Genomic DNA, 18782 nt, shown 5'->3' with positions numbered 1-18782 from the left:
TTTTTTTTTCACTCTCAAACAAACTAAGCTCTTGAGAAGGAAAAGCCTTGATTTTAGAAACTACTGTTTCTGATATGGGCTTCAGGTATTGCTTTAGAATTCAAAAATTGAATATCCTTCTTGTGCCTTCTTAAGAGAAGAATCCAAATTCTCCTGAGACTGTTTGGAGGCCTCTGACTGAATTGCAGGGGTGGGTAAACATTTTCTGTTAAAGGCCAGATACTAATATTTTAAAATTTGTGGGCCACAGAAACTCTGTGTCACATAATCATCAATTTTTTTTACAACATTTTAAAAGTATAAAAACAATTCTTAGCTACAGTGCTTTTGTAATTTCAAGGGCTTCACTTTGCTAATCTGAATTGTAAGAAGAGACGTGTTCAAGACATTCGTTTGGCTATTTGTCTATTTTGAGCTCAAATCAGTTAAGAATGTCATGGCCATTGAGAAGTGCGTATCCGGACTTGTGAATTTTGTATTTCTGCATGTTTGACCCGTGGCTGAAATTTTAAAATTCAAATAATAATAATTCAATAATAAGCTCTTTTTCAAACATATAAATATGTTTATATATCTTTTCTGAATCTTTGTATGTCTCTAATTTAGAAGAACCTTTACTTCTTGAGTGTGTAATATTAATAAATTAGATTATAAAGTCTCTTCAATTAAAGGAGCTCTATTCTGATTGGCTTATAGAGATAAATAGTACTTACATGAGTTGAATATTCCTAAAATTCCCAGAAATTAAGGAAACTTCAGTAATAATTTCAGTGTGCTAAAAATAGATATTCTTAATGAAACTAACTCAAATATTTTAGAATTAAAGTTCATATAATTTAGATAATTTTTTTCAAATGAGACTAATTTAATATTGTTGGTTTAGTAAAAACAGTTAAATCTTCTCTGTGATACCAGCATTAAGTATCGTACAAGATTACATTTTGATTTTACTTTGGTATGTTCTTCCTAAATTTATATAGGTTTACTTATGGAAAAAGCTAACATTACTTCTACTAAATGTTTAAGATTATGAATAATGCAAACCTGTGTTTAACTAAATTAGATCATTATTCTAAAAACTTTATTTCAATATTAATTATATCTTATAATATGTCAGCTTAATGATAGTTTCCAAGATTTTTAGATCATTTAAAATCTTGGACTGATACTAAATTGAGTAAATTAATGGATATTCATTAAATACCAGATCATTTCTAAATAAGATGGGATACTGAAGCATTAATTACTAAGCATAATTATAAGTTTATATTCTTTTTATCTCATTTTTTGAGGGTATGGAGAATCTATATATTTGGGGTGTTTTAATGAATGTGTTCATTTTTCTCCATTTCAAAACCTGTACTATAAAGAATATGTAGGAAATAGGAAGTTATAGAGGCTCAATAGAAAGGAAATTTATTCACTCTGGTCAGAGCTAGCTATGGTTTGATGGTTTTATTCGTAAGACTGTCACAAAGAGCTTTAGTATCAAATATTATACTGATGTAAAACTAGAATTTCGTTTTCCCTCTGTTAAAATGACAAAATTTTTCTTGGATTATTGGCTACATCTTGGTTAACAGTTAGTTATCAAAGTTTATTATTGACAGAGGACCTTCAAGATGGCAGAGGAGTAAGACGTGGAGATCACCTTCCTCCCCACAAATACATCAAAAATACATCTACATATGGAACAGCTCCTACAGAACACCTACTGAATGCTGGCAGAAGACGTCAGACCTCCCAAAAGACAAGAAAATCCCCACGTACTTGGGTAGGGAAAAAGACAAAAGAAAAAACAGAGACAAAAGAATAGAGATGGGACCTGCACCTCTGGGAGGGAGGTGTGAAGGAGGACAGGTTTCCACACACTAGGAAGCCCCTTCACGGGCGAAGACTGCGGGTGGCGGAGGGGGGGGAGCTTCAGAGCCGCAGAGGAGAGCACAGCCACAGGGGTGCAGAGGGCAAAGCGGAGAGATTCCCGCACAGACGATTGGTGCCAACCAGCACTCACCAGCCTGAGAGGCTTGTCTGTTCACCCACCGGGGCAGGTGGGGGCTGGGAGCTGAGGCTCGGGCTTCGGAGGTCAGATCCTAGGGAGAGGACTGGGGTTGGCTGTGTGAATACAGCCTGAAGGGGGCTAGTGCGGCACAGCTAGCCGGGAGGGAGTCCAGGAAAAAGCCTGGACCTGCCTAAGACGCAAGAGACCATTGTTTCACGGTGCGCGAGGAGAGGGGATGCAGAGCACCGCCTAAACGAGCTCCAGAGACGGGCGCGAGCTGTGGCTATCTGTGGGGACACCAGAGACGGGCATGAGACGCTAAGGCTGCTGCTGCCACCACCAAGAATCCTGTGTGCGAGTACAGGTCACTATCCACATCCCCCTTCCGGGGAGCCTGTGCAGCCCACCACTGCCAGGGTCCCAGGCAACTTCCCTGGGAGAACACACGGCGTGCCTCAGGCTGGTGCAACGTCACGCCGGCCTCTGCCACCGCAGGCTTGCCCCGCACTCCGTGCCCCTCCCTCCCCCCGGCCTGAGTGAGCCAGAGCCCCCTAATCAGCCGCTCCTTTAACCCACTCCTGCCTGGGCAAACAACAGATGCCAGAGGGTGATCTACATGCAGAGGCAGGGCAAATGCAAAGCTGAACCCCAGGAGCTGTGAGAACAGAGAAGAGAAAGGGAAATCTCTCCCAGCAGCCTCAGGAGCAGTGGATTAAATCTCCACAATCAACTTGATGTACCTGCATCTGTGGAATACCTGAATAGACAATGAATCATCCCAAAATAGAGGCTGTGGACTTTGGTAGCAACTGTAGACTTGGGGTTTGCTGTCTGCGACAGACTAGTTTCTAATTTTTATGTTTATCTTAGTATAGTTTTTAGTGCTTGGTATCATTGGTGGATGTGTTTATTGGTTTGGGTGCTCTCTTCTTTTTTTTTATAACTTTTTTTTCATTTTAATATTTTTTTTATTTTAATAACTTTATTTTATTTTATTTTTCTTTCTTTTTTTTCTCCCTTTTCTTCTGAGCAGTGTGGCTGACAGGGTATTGGTGCTCCGGCCGGGCATCAGGCCTGAGCCTCTGAGGTGGGAGAGCCGAGTTAAGGACATTGGACCACCAGAGACCTCCCAGCCCCACATAATATCAATCAGCGAGAGCTCTCCCAGAGATCTCCATCTCAACGCTAAGACCCGGCTCCACTCAGTGACCAGCAAGCTCCAGTGCTGAACACCCCATGCCAAACAACTAGCAAGACAGGAACACAAACCCACCCATTAGCAGAGAGGCTGTCTAAAATCATAATAAATTCACAGACCCCAAAACACACCACTGGACATGGTCCTACACACCAGAAAGACAAGATCCAGTCTCATCCACCAGAACACAGGCACCAGTCCACTCCACCAGGAAGCCTACACAACCCACTGAACGACCTTACCCACTGGGGGCAGACACCAAAAACAACAGGAACTATGAACCTGCAGCCTGTGAAAAGGAGACCCCAAGCACAGTAAGCTAAGCAAAATGAGAAGACAGAGAAATACACAGCAGATGAAGGAGCAAGGTAAAAACCCACCAGACAAAACAAATGAAGAGGAAATAGGCAGTCTACCTGAAAAAGAATTCAGAGTAATGATAGTAAAGATGATCCAAAATCTTGGAAATAGAATGGAGAAACTACAAGAAATGTTTAACAAGGACCTAGAAGAACTAAAGAGCAAACAAAAAATGATGATCAACACAATAAATGAAATTAAAAATTCTCTAGAAGGGATCAATAGCAGAATAACTGAGGCAGAAGAACGGATAAGTGACCTGGAAGATAAAATAGTGGAAATAACTACCACAGAGCAGAATAAAGAAAAAAGAATGAAAAGCATTGAGGAGAGTCTCAGAGACCGCTGAGACAACATTAAATGCACCTACATTCGAATTATAGGGGTCCCAGAAGAAGAGAAAAAGAAAGGATCTGAGAAAATATTTGAAGAGATTATAGTTGAAAACTTCCCTAATAGGGGAAAGGAAATAGTTAATCAAGTCCAGGAAGCACAGAGTCTCATACAGGATAAATCCAAGGAGAAACACACCAAGACACATATTAATCAAACTATCAAAAATTAAATACAAAGAAAAAATGTTAAAAGCAGCAAGGGAAAAGCAACAAATACCATACAATGGAATCCCCATAAGGTTAACAGCTGATCTTTCAGCAGAAACTCTGCAAGCCAGAAGGGACTGGCAGGACATATTTAAAGTGATGAAAGGGAAAAACCTACAACCAAGGTTACTCTACCCAGCAAGGATCTCGTTCAGATTCAACGAAAAATTAAAACCTTTACAGACAAGCAAAAGCTAAGAGAATTCAATACCACCAAACCAGCTTTACAACAAATGCTAAAGGAACTTCTCTAGGCAGGAAACACAAGAGAAGGAAAAGACCTACAATAACAAACCCAAAACAATTAAGAAAATGCTAACAGGAACATACATATCGATAATTACCTTAAATGAAAATGGATTAAATGCTCTAAACAAAAGACACAGACCAGCTGAATGGATACAAAAACAAGACCCATATATATGCTGTCTACAAGAGACCCACTTCAGACCTAGGGACACATACAGACTGAAAGTGAGGGGATGGAGAAAGATATTCCATGCAAATGGAAATCAAAAGAAAGCTGGAGTAACAATTCTCATATCAGATAAAATAGACTTTAAAACAAAGATTATTACAAGAGACAAAGAAGGACACTACATAATTATCAATGGATCAATCCAAGAAAAAGATCTAACAATTGTAAATATTTATGCACCCAACATAGTAGCATATCAATACATAAGGCAAATGCTAACAGCCATAAAAGGGGAAATCAACAGTAACAGAATCCTAGTAGGGGACTTTAACACAGTACTTTCAACAATGGACAGATCATCCAAAATGAAAATAAATAAGGAAACACAAGCTTTAAATGACACATTAAACAAGGTGGACTTAATTGATATTTATATGACATTCCATCCAAAAACAACAGAATACACTTTCTTCTCAAGTGCTCATGGAACATTCTCCAGGATAGATAATATCTGGGGTCACAAATCAAGCCTTGGTAATTTAAGAAAACTGAAATCATATCAAGTATCTTTTCTGACCAGAATGCTATGAGACTAGATATCAATTACAGGAAAAAAATCTGTAAAAAATAAAAACACATGGAGCCTAAACGATATACTACTTAATAACCAAGAGATCACTGAAGAAATCAAAGAGGAAATCAAAAAAATACCTAGAAACAAATGACAGTGAAAACACGACGACCCAAAACCTATGTGATGCAGCAAAAGCAGTTCTAAGAGGGAAGTTTACAGCAATACAATCCTACCTCAAGAAACAAGACACATCTCAAATAAACAACCTAACCTCACACCTAAAGCAATTACAAAAAGAAGAACAAAACAAACCCCCAAAGTTAGCAGAAGGAAAGAAATCATAAACATTAGATCAGAAAGAAATGAAAAAGAAGGAAACAATAGCAAAGATCAATAAAACTAAAAGCTGGTTCTTTCAGAAGATAAACAAAATTGAGAAACCTTTAGCTAGAATCATCAAAAAAAAAAAAAGGGAGAAGACTCAAATCAATAGAATTAGAAATGAAAAAGGAGAAGTAACAACTGACACTGCAGAAATACAAAGGATCATGAGAGATTACTACAAGCAACTGTATGCCAATAAAATGGACAACCTCGAAGAAATGGACAAATTCTTAGAAAAGCACAACCTTCCAAGACTGAACCAGGAAGAATTAGAAGATATGAACAGACCAATCACAAGCACTGAAATTGAAACTGTGATAAAAAACCTTCCAACAAACAAAAGCCCAGGACCAAATGGCTTCACAGGCAAATTCTATCAAACATTTAGAGAAGAGATAACACCTATCCTTCTCAAACTCTTCCAAAATATAGCAGAGGGAGGGACACTCCGAAACTCATTCTACAAGGCCACCATCACCCTGATACCAAAACCAGACAAAGATACTACAAAAAAAGAAAACTACAGATCAATATCACTGATGAACATAGATGCAAAAATCCTCAACAAAATACTAGCAAACAGAATCCAACAGCACATTAAAAGGATCATACACCGTGATCAAGTGGGGTTTATCCCAGGAATGCAAGGATTCTTCAATATAGGAAAATTAATCAACGATACACCATATTAACAAATTGAAGGATAAAAACCATATGATCATCTCAATAGATGCAGAAAAAGCTTTCAACAAAATTCAACACCCATTTATGATAAAAACTCTCCAAAAGTAGTCGTCGAGGGAACTTACCTCAACATAATAAAGGCCTTATATGACAAACCCACAGCCAAAATCATTGTTCTCAATGGTGAAAAACTGAAACCATAGAAGGTTAAATTTGCATGGGTAAAAGGTAATGAATATAACTGTTTCACTAATTGTGTGCTGTATGGGGAGTTCCTAAAGAACTGCCAATGCCCCTGCTATCTGTGACATGTCTTTATTTATTAGAATCCTGGTGCTGCTTTACCTGTTATTAGACAATAACAGTACAGTGTGATTAGTCATACTTTCAGTTATTTTTAAAATGTTAACTTAGGCACAATTTCTTTCATTTGAATCTGGCATCTTCTAAGCCAGTGGTTTTCAATTGGAGATTTGCATTATTCACCTATGGTGTTCTATTCACATACAGATGTTTAGGATGGACCTACTTCCTACTTCTTCCATGGACCTACTTCTTCCATGGATGGACCTACTTCAGCTCACTGAATCTCTTTACCTGATATTCTTGATATATTCTAGGTACACTCTTACTTTATTCTTGGTATATTGCATCAGGATTATTATATATCACAAGATTTTTCTCTGAAATGATTATGTTTATTCATTTTATAAATTAGATTGTCATGTTCACTGTGTTCTTTGAAAATAGGTCTATTGGGTTTATAGATATTTTGTCTAAAGTAGTTTTTGACTGAATTTATGATCTTGTTCTGTAGGCCACAGAAACAACCAAATATTTTTGTCAGTTTCATTATTTTTAAAGTGGACTCTCATCAGATCTTTCACCTTGAAACTTACTAGTAATAGGTTAACCACAGCAATTTTAAGTTTCTTGTCTTCTACAGAGAGTTTTCTGTTTTACACTTATGCTTTCCTGAAAGCACCTGCAATAAGCTACAGGCCAGAGTGCTTCATCTTCAACGAAGTAGGAGCATCTCAGAGCCTGTGAAAAGGATTATACCAGGTACTTCAGGAAACAGGCTTCTGATAGCACCATTTGAACAACTATGATCACGAATCATCAGGGAAATACTAGTCAAAACCACAATGAGATATCACCTCACACCTGTCAGAATGGCTATCATTAAAAAGATAAGAAATAACAAGTATTAGCAAAGATATAGACACAATGGAACCCTTGTGCACTCTTGAGGGGAATGTAAATTGGTACAGCCACTATGGAAAACAGTATGGAGGTTCCTAAAAAAATTAAAAACAGAACTACAATGTAACACAGAAATTCCACTCTTGGGTATTTATCTGAAGAAAACAAAAACACTAATTTGAAAAGATATATGCACCCCTATGTTCATTGCAGCATTATTTACAATAGTCAAGATATGGAAGCAACCTAAGTGACCATCAACAGATAAGTGGATAAAGAAGATGCAGTGTATATATATATATATATATATATATACACACACACACACACACACACACACACACACAAAATGGAATATTACTCAGCTATAAAAAAGAATGAAATCTTGCCACTTGCTACAACATGGATGGACTTAGAGCATATTATGCTAAGTGAAATAATTCAGACAGAGGAAGACAAATACTGTTTGACACTACTTATATATGGGATCTAAAAAATAAAACAAATGAATAAATATATCAAAACAGAAACAGACTCATAGATACAGAGAACAAACTAGTGGTTGCCAGAGGGGAGGGGGTTGGGCAAAATAGGTGAAAGGGATTAAAATGTATGAACTACCAGCTATAAAATGGAATAAGTCATAGGGGTGTAATGTATGGCATAGGGAATATAGTCAATAATATAATAACTTTGTATGGTGCATAATCTATAAAAATATCAAATCACTATGTTGTATACTTGAAACAAATATAATACTGTAAGTCAACTATAGTTAAAAAAAAAGAAACAACTTTGAGAACCTACCAGTGTGATGAATCAGGATTCCCAGAACTGTAGTCCAGAAGCAGTTGGAGTCAGAAGTCTGCTAAGTGAAGATAAAACAGAACAAGAACTAATGACCCAGGACTGAATGAACTGATGAGAGATAACTGTGATTTTTTGCTGGAATATTGTTGCTGTTTTAATTTCCTATTTTTGTATATACAAGGAAGCACTTTTGCTTTCTTCTTAAGTGATGACTCATAACAGTTGAGTAGACTCTGCCTTTATAAAATGAAATGAAACACTTGTAAATGATATCTTACTCTCCCTAAGCCCTCAAGAATTTGGAATCACATATTGAGAACATTTTTAATGTAGCCAGTCCTATCAATTTTCTTCATAGTCATAGTTTGAAAAGCCTTCTCCATGCCAGAGTCAGATAAACATTTACCTAGAGTGATTTCTTGTTCACTTAAAAGTTGATTGGTTTGTTTTTAACTTAACAAGTGTTATGTTTGGGTGAGTTATTTCAGGAGGATTATTTAGTTTGTTCAACTTGCAATGTACTAAATTTTTAAGTAGCTAGATACTACATTTTTATATTTATAAATCACTTTCAACTCAAAAAACAGCACTCCCCACAACATGGAACAATTTCCAGGAACTGTAGGCTGAAGAAATTGTGATGCGCTCACCTTTGTCCTGCCCCTACACTCATATGTCAAAGCCAAACTATAGCTAAGTATATAAAGTTACAATAAGGTTCTAATTTTTTTTGTGATGAATACATTATTATTATTATTTTTTTAACATGTGAAGTTGCCAAGTAAAGAGTCTTGATGGCCTCAAAGGTCACTTTCAGTTCAAAGAGAAAAACTAAGACCCAGATGTATTATCCTTTATAAGCCTTTATCAGTGGATGGGCAGTTCACAGTTGCCAGAAACAATTCTGACCCTATTTTTTTTTTTAGAAAGAAGTACCAAAAGAATATATAGAGTACGTAATTAAATATTTGTTAGATAATGATGTCCCCCCAATAGCCGATAGGGTGTAAAGGAAAATTTTGGTTTTCTCTACTCACAACACCTTTTACATCAAATATGTGATTTTTTTCTCTCACTTTAAGCAATTTCCCAACTCTCTGGATACCATGGGGTTACCCTACAACTCAGTTCTGACACTATCTAGAGTTAATGCAGACCCCACAGGTTAAGGGCTCAGCTCCAAAAGATTACCCTCCACTTCAGACGTCAATCCCAAATCCAGATTGTCACCTGTACTACTAACCAACTGGCTGTAAATCATAGATTCCTACAGCCTCCTCCTCAAGTTTGCTAATTATCCACAACTGCTCACAGAATTCAGGAAAACACTTGCTTATGTTTCCCTGTTTATTATTAAGGATATTGTAAATGATACAGATGAAGAGCTGTATAGAGATACCTAATTAGGCATCCAAGAGGAGCTTCTGTCCCACAGAGATTGGGTGCATCACCTTCCTGACACATGGTTGCTTTCACCAACCTGAAGTCTCTATAAACCCTGTTGTTTAGAGTTTTTTTGGAAGCTTCCTTTCCTACATAGGCACGATTGATCAAACCATTGACCTCTGGTGATTAAGTCAATTTCCAAAAGTCCTTATCTTCTTCTGGGAGGTTGGAAGGTGGGGCTAAAAGATCCAACCATCTAATTACCGGCCCCCCCTCCTCCAAGAGTCACCTTATTAGCATAAACTCAGGTGTGGTTGAAAGGGGCTTATTGTGAATAACAAAACATGCTCCTCTCAGCCTTATCACTCAGGAAATTACAAGGGTTTTAGAAGCTCTGTGCCAGGAACCAAGGACAAAATCAAATATATATCTCTTTTATATAACAATATCACAGGGTGTGAAACAAACATTTAGTTGAAACAATTATAAAAGGTATAATGAAAACATATGCCAGAGATCACTTCAAGCAAGGACAGTTGATATACTTAATTACTCATACATGAATCAACAGCTTTTCAAATCTTTTCTAGAAGAATAATAAGTAAAAATAACAAATACTACTAGGACCAGGAGCAATCTTCAATTAGTCCCTCATTTTTAATGATATAACTGAGGACTATTCAATCATTGGCGATATAGCAAGAAGTATGTTTCACATCCATTTGAAATAATCCAGAGCTATGCATTGTTTGGGGAACAAAACTTACCATGACAAAATATGTCTCTGTGGCTTGATGATTATTTGGGGCTGGTTGCTTTTAAGAAACAAAAGGGTCTCCTCCCCTTAACTGCCTAAAAGAATTTATATAAAAGGCCTGTTCCAAGAAGACCTATCACCATAGATTACTAAAATGTAATATGAACCAGGTGTGGTAAACTAGGGGAAACTTAGTAGTCTGATCAAAGTGTTATATGCGCTCCATTGTCTCTGTGTGGCCCGGAAAACATTTGTTTGCCAAACCTTTGCTTTTTTTCATTGCCAGCTAAAAAGTGTCACTCGTCATCGGGTTCTACAAGAATGGAGTCACTAGCCACTGCAGCTGCTGACCTTCAACACACCCTGAAAGGTGTTCAGGGAGGAGATCAGAATGAGGGACTCTGTCCTCTGGGAAAAACTGGCATTCTGCCAGCCTTCAGATAGATCTTTTCAGGAGAGGATTTATGAGTCCGATATCTTGGATCGTCTCATATCTAGAAAAGCACTAAAATCATTAATGGAGACCTCTGCTCCTCGTGACTAGCAGCAACCTTCTGCCAACAAGTGTGCTTGATTACACGTATACTCCCTTCTCTAAAATCACATACATACAGACCTCCTCCTATACCTCTTTGGAGCGGTTCCTCAGAGCCATCTGAGAGGCTGTCTCCCTGGCTATTGTCCTCATTTTACCCCAAACAAAACTTAACTCACAGCTCTTACATTGTGCATGCTTTTTTCGCAACCGACATCATCTGCCTGTAAATTGCCTCCCTTCCCTTTGAAGTCCCAAACCCACACCTGCTTCTCCTTCTCTCCGAGGGTATATAAGCTTCAATTGCCTGACTTGTCTTTGGGCTCATATTCTTATGGAGCCTCTGTACATACCTAATTAAATTTGATTTTCTCCTGTTATCTCTCTCATTTCAATTTAATTCTTAGACCAGCCAGAAGAACCTAGAAGGGTAGAGGAAAGTATTTTTCCTCCCCCAAAGCATGCACTTTGAAAATCTGATGGACAGGAAAATAAAGGGGAGGAAACACTAGTACAGCAGAATGGTTTTCCCAAGACTCCTGAAAGGCTTTGGTGCTTATAAGGAAGTACACCTACCATAGAGTAAAAAGGTAATGGGGCGAATTACTGAAAGGTAATGAGGAGACACCAATGCTATGACAATGCCCTTCAAAGTCACCAATTCACTCCTTGAACTAAAACCTAGCAAGTGAAATAACAGTGAACAGGAGGACCCCAGGAATTGACAGGCAAATAAGCACTTGCAGGCAACACACAATGAATTCTGCACCGGGAGGAATGTTTGGGGTACTCACTTGCATGTTGGTTACCAGGAAGTTCTTTCAGTTCACAGTCATTTTAAAGCACTCCTTGTCAGAGCCTGGGAATGCGCTGAAGGGTCTGACCAAAGGTGAACTGGCAATGAGTTAGTTCTCTTCTGTAACCCATAGGAGACAACATGCCTTCTACTGGGAACTTATATATTCTTTTTACATGTTTATCATGCAAACAGAGCAGAGCCTCTGACTACTGGACTACTGTCTCTCTTGTTAAAGACAAGTCCTCTGACCACGTTGACCCCATTTCTGCCTTAATCTCTGGATTCTGATGTTGTAGAGCCTCCAACCGAGCTCCCCACCTCGGAGAGAGCGATATCTCACTCTTCTGTTACTGCATCTGCTTCCTATTTATAAAGGGTGAGCCTTCAGAAAAGCAACGTTTCTTCCTTTAATCCACAGCAATATTTATTGCTTCAGGGTAATTCCAGTCTTGTCCTCTGGTAAGCTCCATTTAAACAGGCAAAGCAAATGCATTTTCTCTCCTTCATGTGAAAAAGGTTGTGGCTAACAGGACTCTGTTGCTGACAAGTGTAGCCATTTTAATTATTTTGAGACAAAAATAAACAAAAAAGATAATCTTAAAGTCAAGAGTCCCCTCTAGAAATTTCTTTCTCATGGCATCTTTGCAATCAGCACAATTTAGCTTCCATCCTCACTGTTTTTTAAGTGCCTACTAAGTGCTAGTTGTGGTTAGAGTGCCCACCTCTGCCCTTTAGTCACCAACTCTTACCAGAATAAAGACACAAAGCAGGTCTGTACAATAATTACATTCAGCACTTTCTAAATCTCATAAGTGGATACAGTATTCTCCTTAAGTACAGAGTACCAGGAAGGCTATAGGTTGTATGACGGAGAATAGAGATGCAAACCAGGATGATGTGCTTATAAATAGGATGGAACAGAGGCAGTGATAACATCTCTTTTCTTTGGACTAAGGGAATGCTTTATAATGATGGCCAGATTTTTGCAATGAATACAAATGAAATAGGAGAGCCCCCAACTATTTGTCTCTTTGGTATATACAAGGCTAGTTCTTCCAAAATGTGGTCTTAATAGTGGAATAACTATTTTAGGTATGCTGGTATAATGGACTTCATCAGTCTCATTTCAACATGGATCTATTACCAACTATACCCAGAGGATCCTCTGCAGTTAAATTCTGGCTACGTTTACTAGTGACACTCAAAAGGCAACAATGATGTGGTCTCTCAACCTCACAATCAAGGACTGTGCAGAGAAAATACATAAAAGTAGCTCAGTAGATCACATGATGATTTTTTATGCACAATAAACTGCAAATAGCCACCTCCTTAGGGAATGCCTAGCTGTGTATCTGTTGCTTTTAATCCCACCTAGCTCCTTTGAGTATATTAGTTCTGCTTCACACAGGAGAAATGCAAACATTTTTTTAGCATGCAAACAACAGTAAATCACAGCTTCTTTCACTTTTACAGCTCAATGCAAATATTTAACATTTATCTCATGTTTCTTATTATCAAAGCACCTGCTATCATGTGAGAAACACAGATTTTAGTTTTACTCACGATATAGAGGAATAAATCAAAATACAAAGAGAAAAATAACTTTGTACTTACAGTGTATGACACAGTTGAAATTTGAATTCAGAATTTGTAAGGTACATTCTTCTCATAAATGCAGGTATAGCACATAGAACTCTTAGCCAATGAAAACCATAGAATGAGTACTCACTACTTAGTGAAAAGTGTGAACCTTGTAAATGTCTTATCAGTATCTTTTCCTAGAAATCATTTGCTTCTATATTCTTCACAAAATGGCCTGAACAGAAAAACTGATGACATAATTATTTAAGATCTTTGAAACAGTTGAAGAGAATCTGATGAATGGATTGAAAATTCTGTCATCTTTACGAGTATCACTACTGTAATTTGGTTATATGTGGAGTTTTTATTGAGCATTATTAATCATTCTTAAATGCAAAGACAGAAGATTCAGATATTTTTAAAAGTTATCTCTTAATGTTTGCCAGGCCACAAAAACTACTAAAATATCAGGGTTTTTAAAATATTGATGGTAATTAGAATGAGTATACATGTAGATCAAAAGAAACAAAATTTCCATAAAGCTAATATCTTTAAATACTTCACTAAATATCAAAATACTGAGTTATTTGAAATCATATTTCTTGGAAGCTAGTTGTTTACTGAGGAGAAAATCTAATCTAAGACACTGACCATTTAATTTTGGTATCAAATCAACTCCTTTTTTAAGGCAAAGTCCAGTCCAAAGTCACTGTGATCTCAAACTCTAGAGAGAAATCAATCTCAATTGAAAACTGCAGTGTTTTACACTACCTTATTTTGTAGAAAATACATCTTAAATTTTATAGGTTGATAGGAAAGCAATGTGTTTGCGAAAGACCTGGAATAAATACTAGAGCAGATAGAAACAAAGAAATGGGGTTTACTATCATACATTGAATAAGTGATGGGCTTTGACTGCCTTTTTTTTTTTCTGATTCAAAATTTTAAACACATTTCAGTTCAACTTTGACTAAAATAACATAATCAGTTTCTCTGCTTTTATTTTGGTTCCCTGTCATTGCCAGTATTTCTAGGTGTGATGAGAAATAGAACTTTACAGACAAATTACAACATGACAGTGTACAGAAGCAATAAGATGGTTGTGGATCCCAGAGGAAGGGTCCGAGTTGAATAGCATGAAGGGATTGGGTTGGGAGAGAAACAAAGAAAACTGAACAAAGGGACATGTCTTAATCAGAGCACATTTAGAAATGTGCATTTACTCAAGGTAGCATAAATAAAGAGGGATCTCACAGGTTCCAAGAAAATGAAATCCAAGTTCACGCAGGGCTGGGAGTTGGAATGGAAGAAGAGGATCAAGATTGCTCTGCATCCCTCAAAGCCGCATGGCTTCCCTCCATTCTACTTCTCTATTCTGGCCTCTAGTTTTCTAGCTTTGTCTTCAAAACTATTATTTACTCTTTCCTGAATCATTTTTTTTTAATTGTTGAATGCTTCATTTACTTCATGTATTTTTTTATATCTTTATTGGAGTATAATTGCTTTACAATGGTGTGTTAGTTTCTGCTGTACAACAAAGTGAATCAGCTATACATACACATATATCCCCATATCCCCTCCCTCTTGAGCCTCCCTCCCACCCTCCCTATCCCACCCCTCTAGGTGGACACACAGCACCGAGCTGATCTCCCTGTGCTATGCGGCTGCTTCCCACTAGCTATCTATTTTACATTTGGTAGTGTGTATATGTCCATGCTACTCTCTCACTTCATCCCAGCTTCCCCTTCCCCACCTGTGTCCTCAAGTCTGTTCTCTACGTCTGCGTCTTTATTCCTGCCCTGCCACTAGGTTCATCAGTACCATTTTTTTAGATTCCATATATGTGCGTTAGCATATGGTATTTGTTTTTCTCCTTCTGATTTCCTGAATCATTGACAGGCAGGTGGTTCTGGTTCTCCATGGTACAGATTCCTACCCTGGCTCTGTAACACTAATTATTTCAATACCCAACGTTACCTCCATTCTGAGGGACCTGATTTCCAAGCCTCCACCCTTTTCAGCTAGCTTGAGTCAGCAGGCAGAATCAAATGGTAATAAGGTTGCCCCTTCTGGACAGTGTGTGAATCAAGATTTATAAATGGAAGTGTAGGAAGGCATGAAATGGACAGCATCTGTATACTATGGAATAGAAAAAAATCCTGGGCTTTCATATAGAAATAGCCACTTCTTTATCAGGCTTAATTGTTGTCTTGGAAGGCTGAATTGGAGACCCAGCAGTGAAGAGTGAAAATGATGAGACTGATGTTACAAAGTAATGAAATAAATTTCTGTACGAAATCAAAAGCAGGAGTCTTTGGAGAATGGCCATAGTGATATAGAATAGAACGTTATCCATAGCTTTATTATTTCTACATAGAGTAGAAATGGAAAAGAATGCCAACAATTATGCCTGTAATCCCAATATGCTATATTAAAAAAAAATTACTATTTACAAAATACTATAACCAAATAATAGTATTTCTATTTATAAATGATTAAATGTGGGTCAGAAAGAAGGCATTCATGATGAATATTCATAGATCACAAAACAATCTGTGTCAGGTATAAAAAAATAACTTAAAGTCTGAATCTCTAATATCTCCAGGTTACTATATTTAACGTACTTAGGAAAATGAGTCACTCTCTCTCACATATTTGATACAGAATTCCTTAAATTCTAAATAGCAAAATTAGTAAACCTTGAAAGTTTAGAACACCTTTATTTAGTATATGAAATATGTATCTATTTACCAAACCAAGAGTACCTTTACTTCCCTGTTTTACCCAGCATTCATTCAGAGCTAACATGTATTAATAATTCTGCATCCCAGTAGTTTCAATGGTTTTCAATGTGCTTTAAGCAATAAGAAAGTAATTTGGGATAGGTATATTAGTGGAAGATCTGGCTGAAGAGGTCTTTATCTAGAACTCTTTTTCCAGATCTATGGCTTTGAAACTTCTTTGATGTTTTATGTATTCACCTAGTATATACACACATAAATAAGTTTACATATATACATATTGCATGTTACATACATATATACAATATAACATACAATCAGCCCTCCACATCCACGGATTCTGCATCCACAAATACAGAAACCAACAGTGAGAGACTTAAGCATCTGCGTTTTTTGGTATCCAAAGGGGTCCTGTAGCCAATCCCCTGCAAATACCAAAGGACAACTGTATATAACATATGTAGATACATATGAAATGGAAGTTTTACAAACCATTACTTACTCTGTCTATATGCAATATTCTCTGCTATTTTCACTACTTTTCCAATTCTATTTCCTCTTTTTTAAAAATGCTGGTCACAACACACTAAGCTGATTTCACAAGCCACTAATGAGTTCCAATCTGTAGTTTGGAAAACACTGCTTTAGACCAATTAAACATTGTACTTTATTTCAACTTTCTTCAATTAATTTGATATACCTAGAGACAGACTGTGTCATTTGTGAAGTGATAGCCAAGACCAATATATGACTTCTATTGGTCTACCAACCCATATATGTTCTTCCTAGTATCCATGCAGCCTTCCTCTATAAATTAACGTGGCTGGTTTCACTGCAAATTGCACAGGCATTTCCTTTATTTGCAGAAAATATCTATTTTCAAATGGAGAAAAGAATCCCCCCCAAAAGACAAACTAAATCGCACAGTGAATCTAACAGAAAGTGATTAATGGGATCGATTGTTGGCATAGTCCAGCTTACTTCCCTCAAGAAGGGTGAATACGACCGCAAATTCATCTTCATTAATATGTTACCACTTAGTGCGGTGCTCTAGAGATACATTTGCTAGTTAATAATTAATCAGAAAATTTCTCTAGTGATAGTAGCAGAAGAGAGAATGAATGGGTAGATCTGCTCTGCATGGAGAAAGCTTTCCAACAATGACACCATAGCCTTAAAGACGTAAGAACAACAGCCTTTATGAAATCTGGATGGAATGATAAAGTTTTAAAGATGCAATCCTTTTTGGAAAAACAGGTTTAGTCTCACTACACGGGTAATGCTCACTATTCCACAGCACCTCCCCTGTGGCTCATATATCCCTAAACCTTCCCTATCACATAATACCCTAGTTTATCCTTCAGAACGTTCCTCCTGACTGTAATTAATTATTCTATCATTATTTGCCCTATGTCTGCCATCCCCCTTAGACTGGCTAACTCAATATGGAATCCACAATGCCTAGCTCGGTGTGTACCACATCAACAGAACTCAACAAATATTTATTGAATGAATGAGTGAGTGGATGGATGGAAAAAAGTGAGTGAATATTTTATAATATTGATTATCACACTTTTTCTCCTTTCAAATAAGGTAGAGACTAACACTACCAACGGCAAACTCTCTGGGCATTTACTGAAAAGCCTGTTCCCTTCCTCTTAGTCACCGAAGCCAAGAACTTTTTAGTTCTGTTCAATTTTTCCACCTTGTATCCCACTCAACTAATGTTTATTGGGTTCCTGCTGCGGGTCAGCAACTACACTATCTCTCTAATCCATCTGTTCCTCTCCTTTCCGTGTGCCACGGTCTCACCATTTCTTCCCTACGTTATTGCAGTAGCATCTTAAATCTTCCCTGTATACTGTCTCTAATAGTGACCGCCCCCCACCCAATATATTCTACACACGGCTGCCCAAGTAACCTTCCTGAAATATATGCTATCCCCTTGCTCAAAATCCTCAAAGCCAAACTCCTAAGTCCGGCATACAAGGCCCCACCTTTTTTCCTAGGTTCATCTCCCTGACATCAATTATATACTCTCCTTACATAACAAAATTTCTATAATACTTTGCTGAATGCCCCATGCTGTTTCATCACTCCATAACTTTGAACATCCTGTTCCTTCTTCTTGAAATATCCTTCCCATTTTCTTCACCTGATGTGAAGAAAAATTCATTCTTAAAGATCTAATGATAACTTTTCTATGAAACCTTCCTTGGTCCAATGACCCTTCTCAGCCAATTACTCTTCTAAGCCACTGTCTTTTTCTTGTGCTTCTCATTCTGTATTTCAAGCCTACAGCAACATTTATTAAATTTTACTGTTATTTCATCACTAATCATCAGAAGAATGCAAATCAAAACCACATGAGATATCATCTCACACCTGTCAGAATGGCTATCATCAAAAGAACACAAATAACGAATGTTGGCGAGGCTGTGGAGAAAAGGGGATGCTGGCGCATTGCTGGTGGGGGTGTAAACTGGTGCAGCCTCTGTGGAGAACAGGATGGAGGTTCCTCAAAAAACTAAAGATAGGGCTTCCCTGGTGGCGCAGTGGTTGAGAGTCCGCCTGCCGATGCAGGGGACATGGGTTCGTGCCCCGGTCCGGGAAGATCCCACATGCCGCGGAGCGGCTGGGCCCGTGAGCCATGGCCGCTGAGCCTGCGCGTCCGGAGCCTGTGCTCCACAACGGGAGAGGCCACAACAGTGAGAGGCCCGCGTACCGCAAAAAAAAAAAAAAAAA

This window comes from Aethalodelphis obliquidens, unplaced genomic scaffold (assembly GCF_003676395.1).
Source record: "Aethalodelphis obliquidens isolate GAN/ISIS:26980383/991018 unplaced genomic scaffold, ASM367639v1 scaffold16, whole genome shotgun sequence".
Taxonomy (NCBI): Eukaryota; Metazoa; Chordata; class Mammalia; order Artiodactyla; family Delphinidae; genus Aethalodelphis; species Aethalodelphis obliquidens.
The sequence above is the reverse complement of the archived record's forward strand: the minus strand, read 5'-3'. Positions refer to the sequence as shown.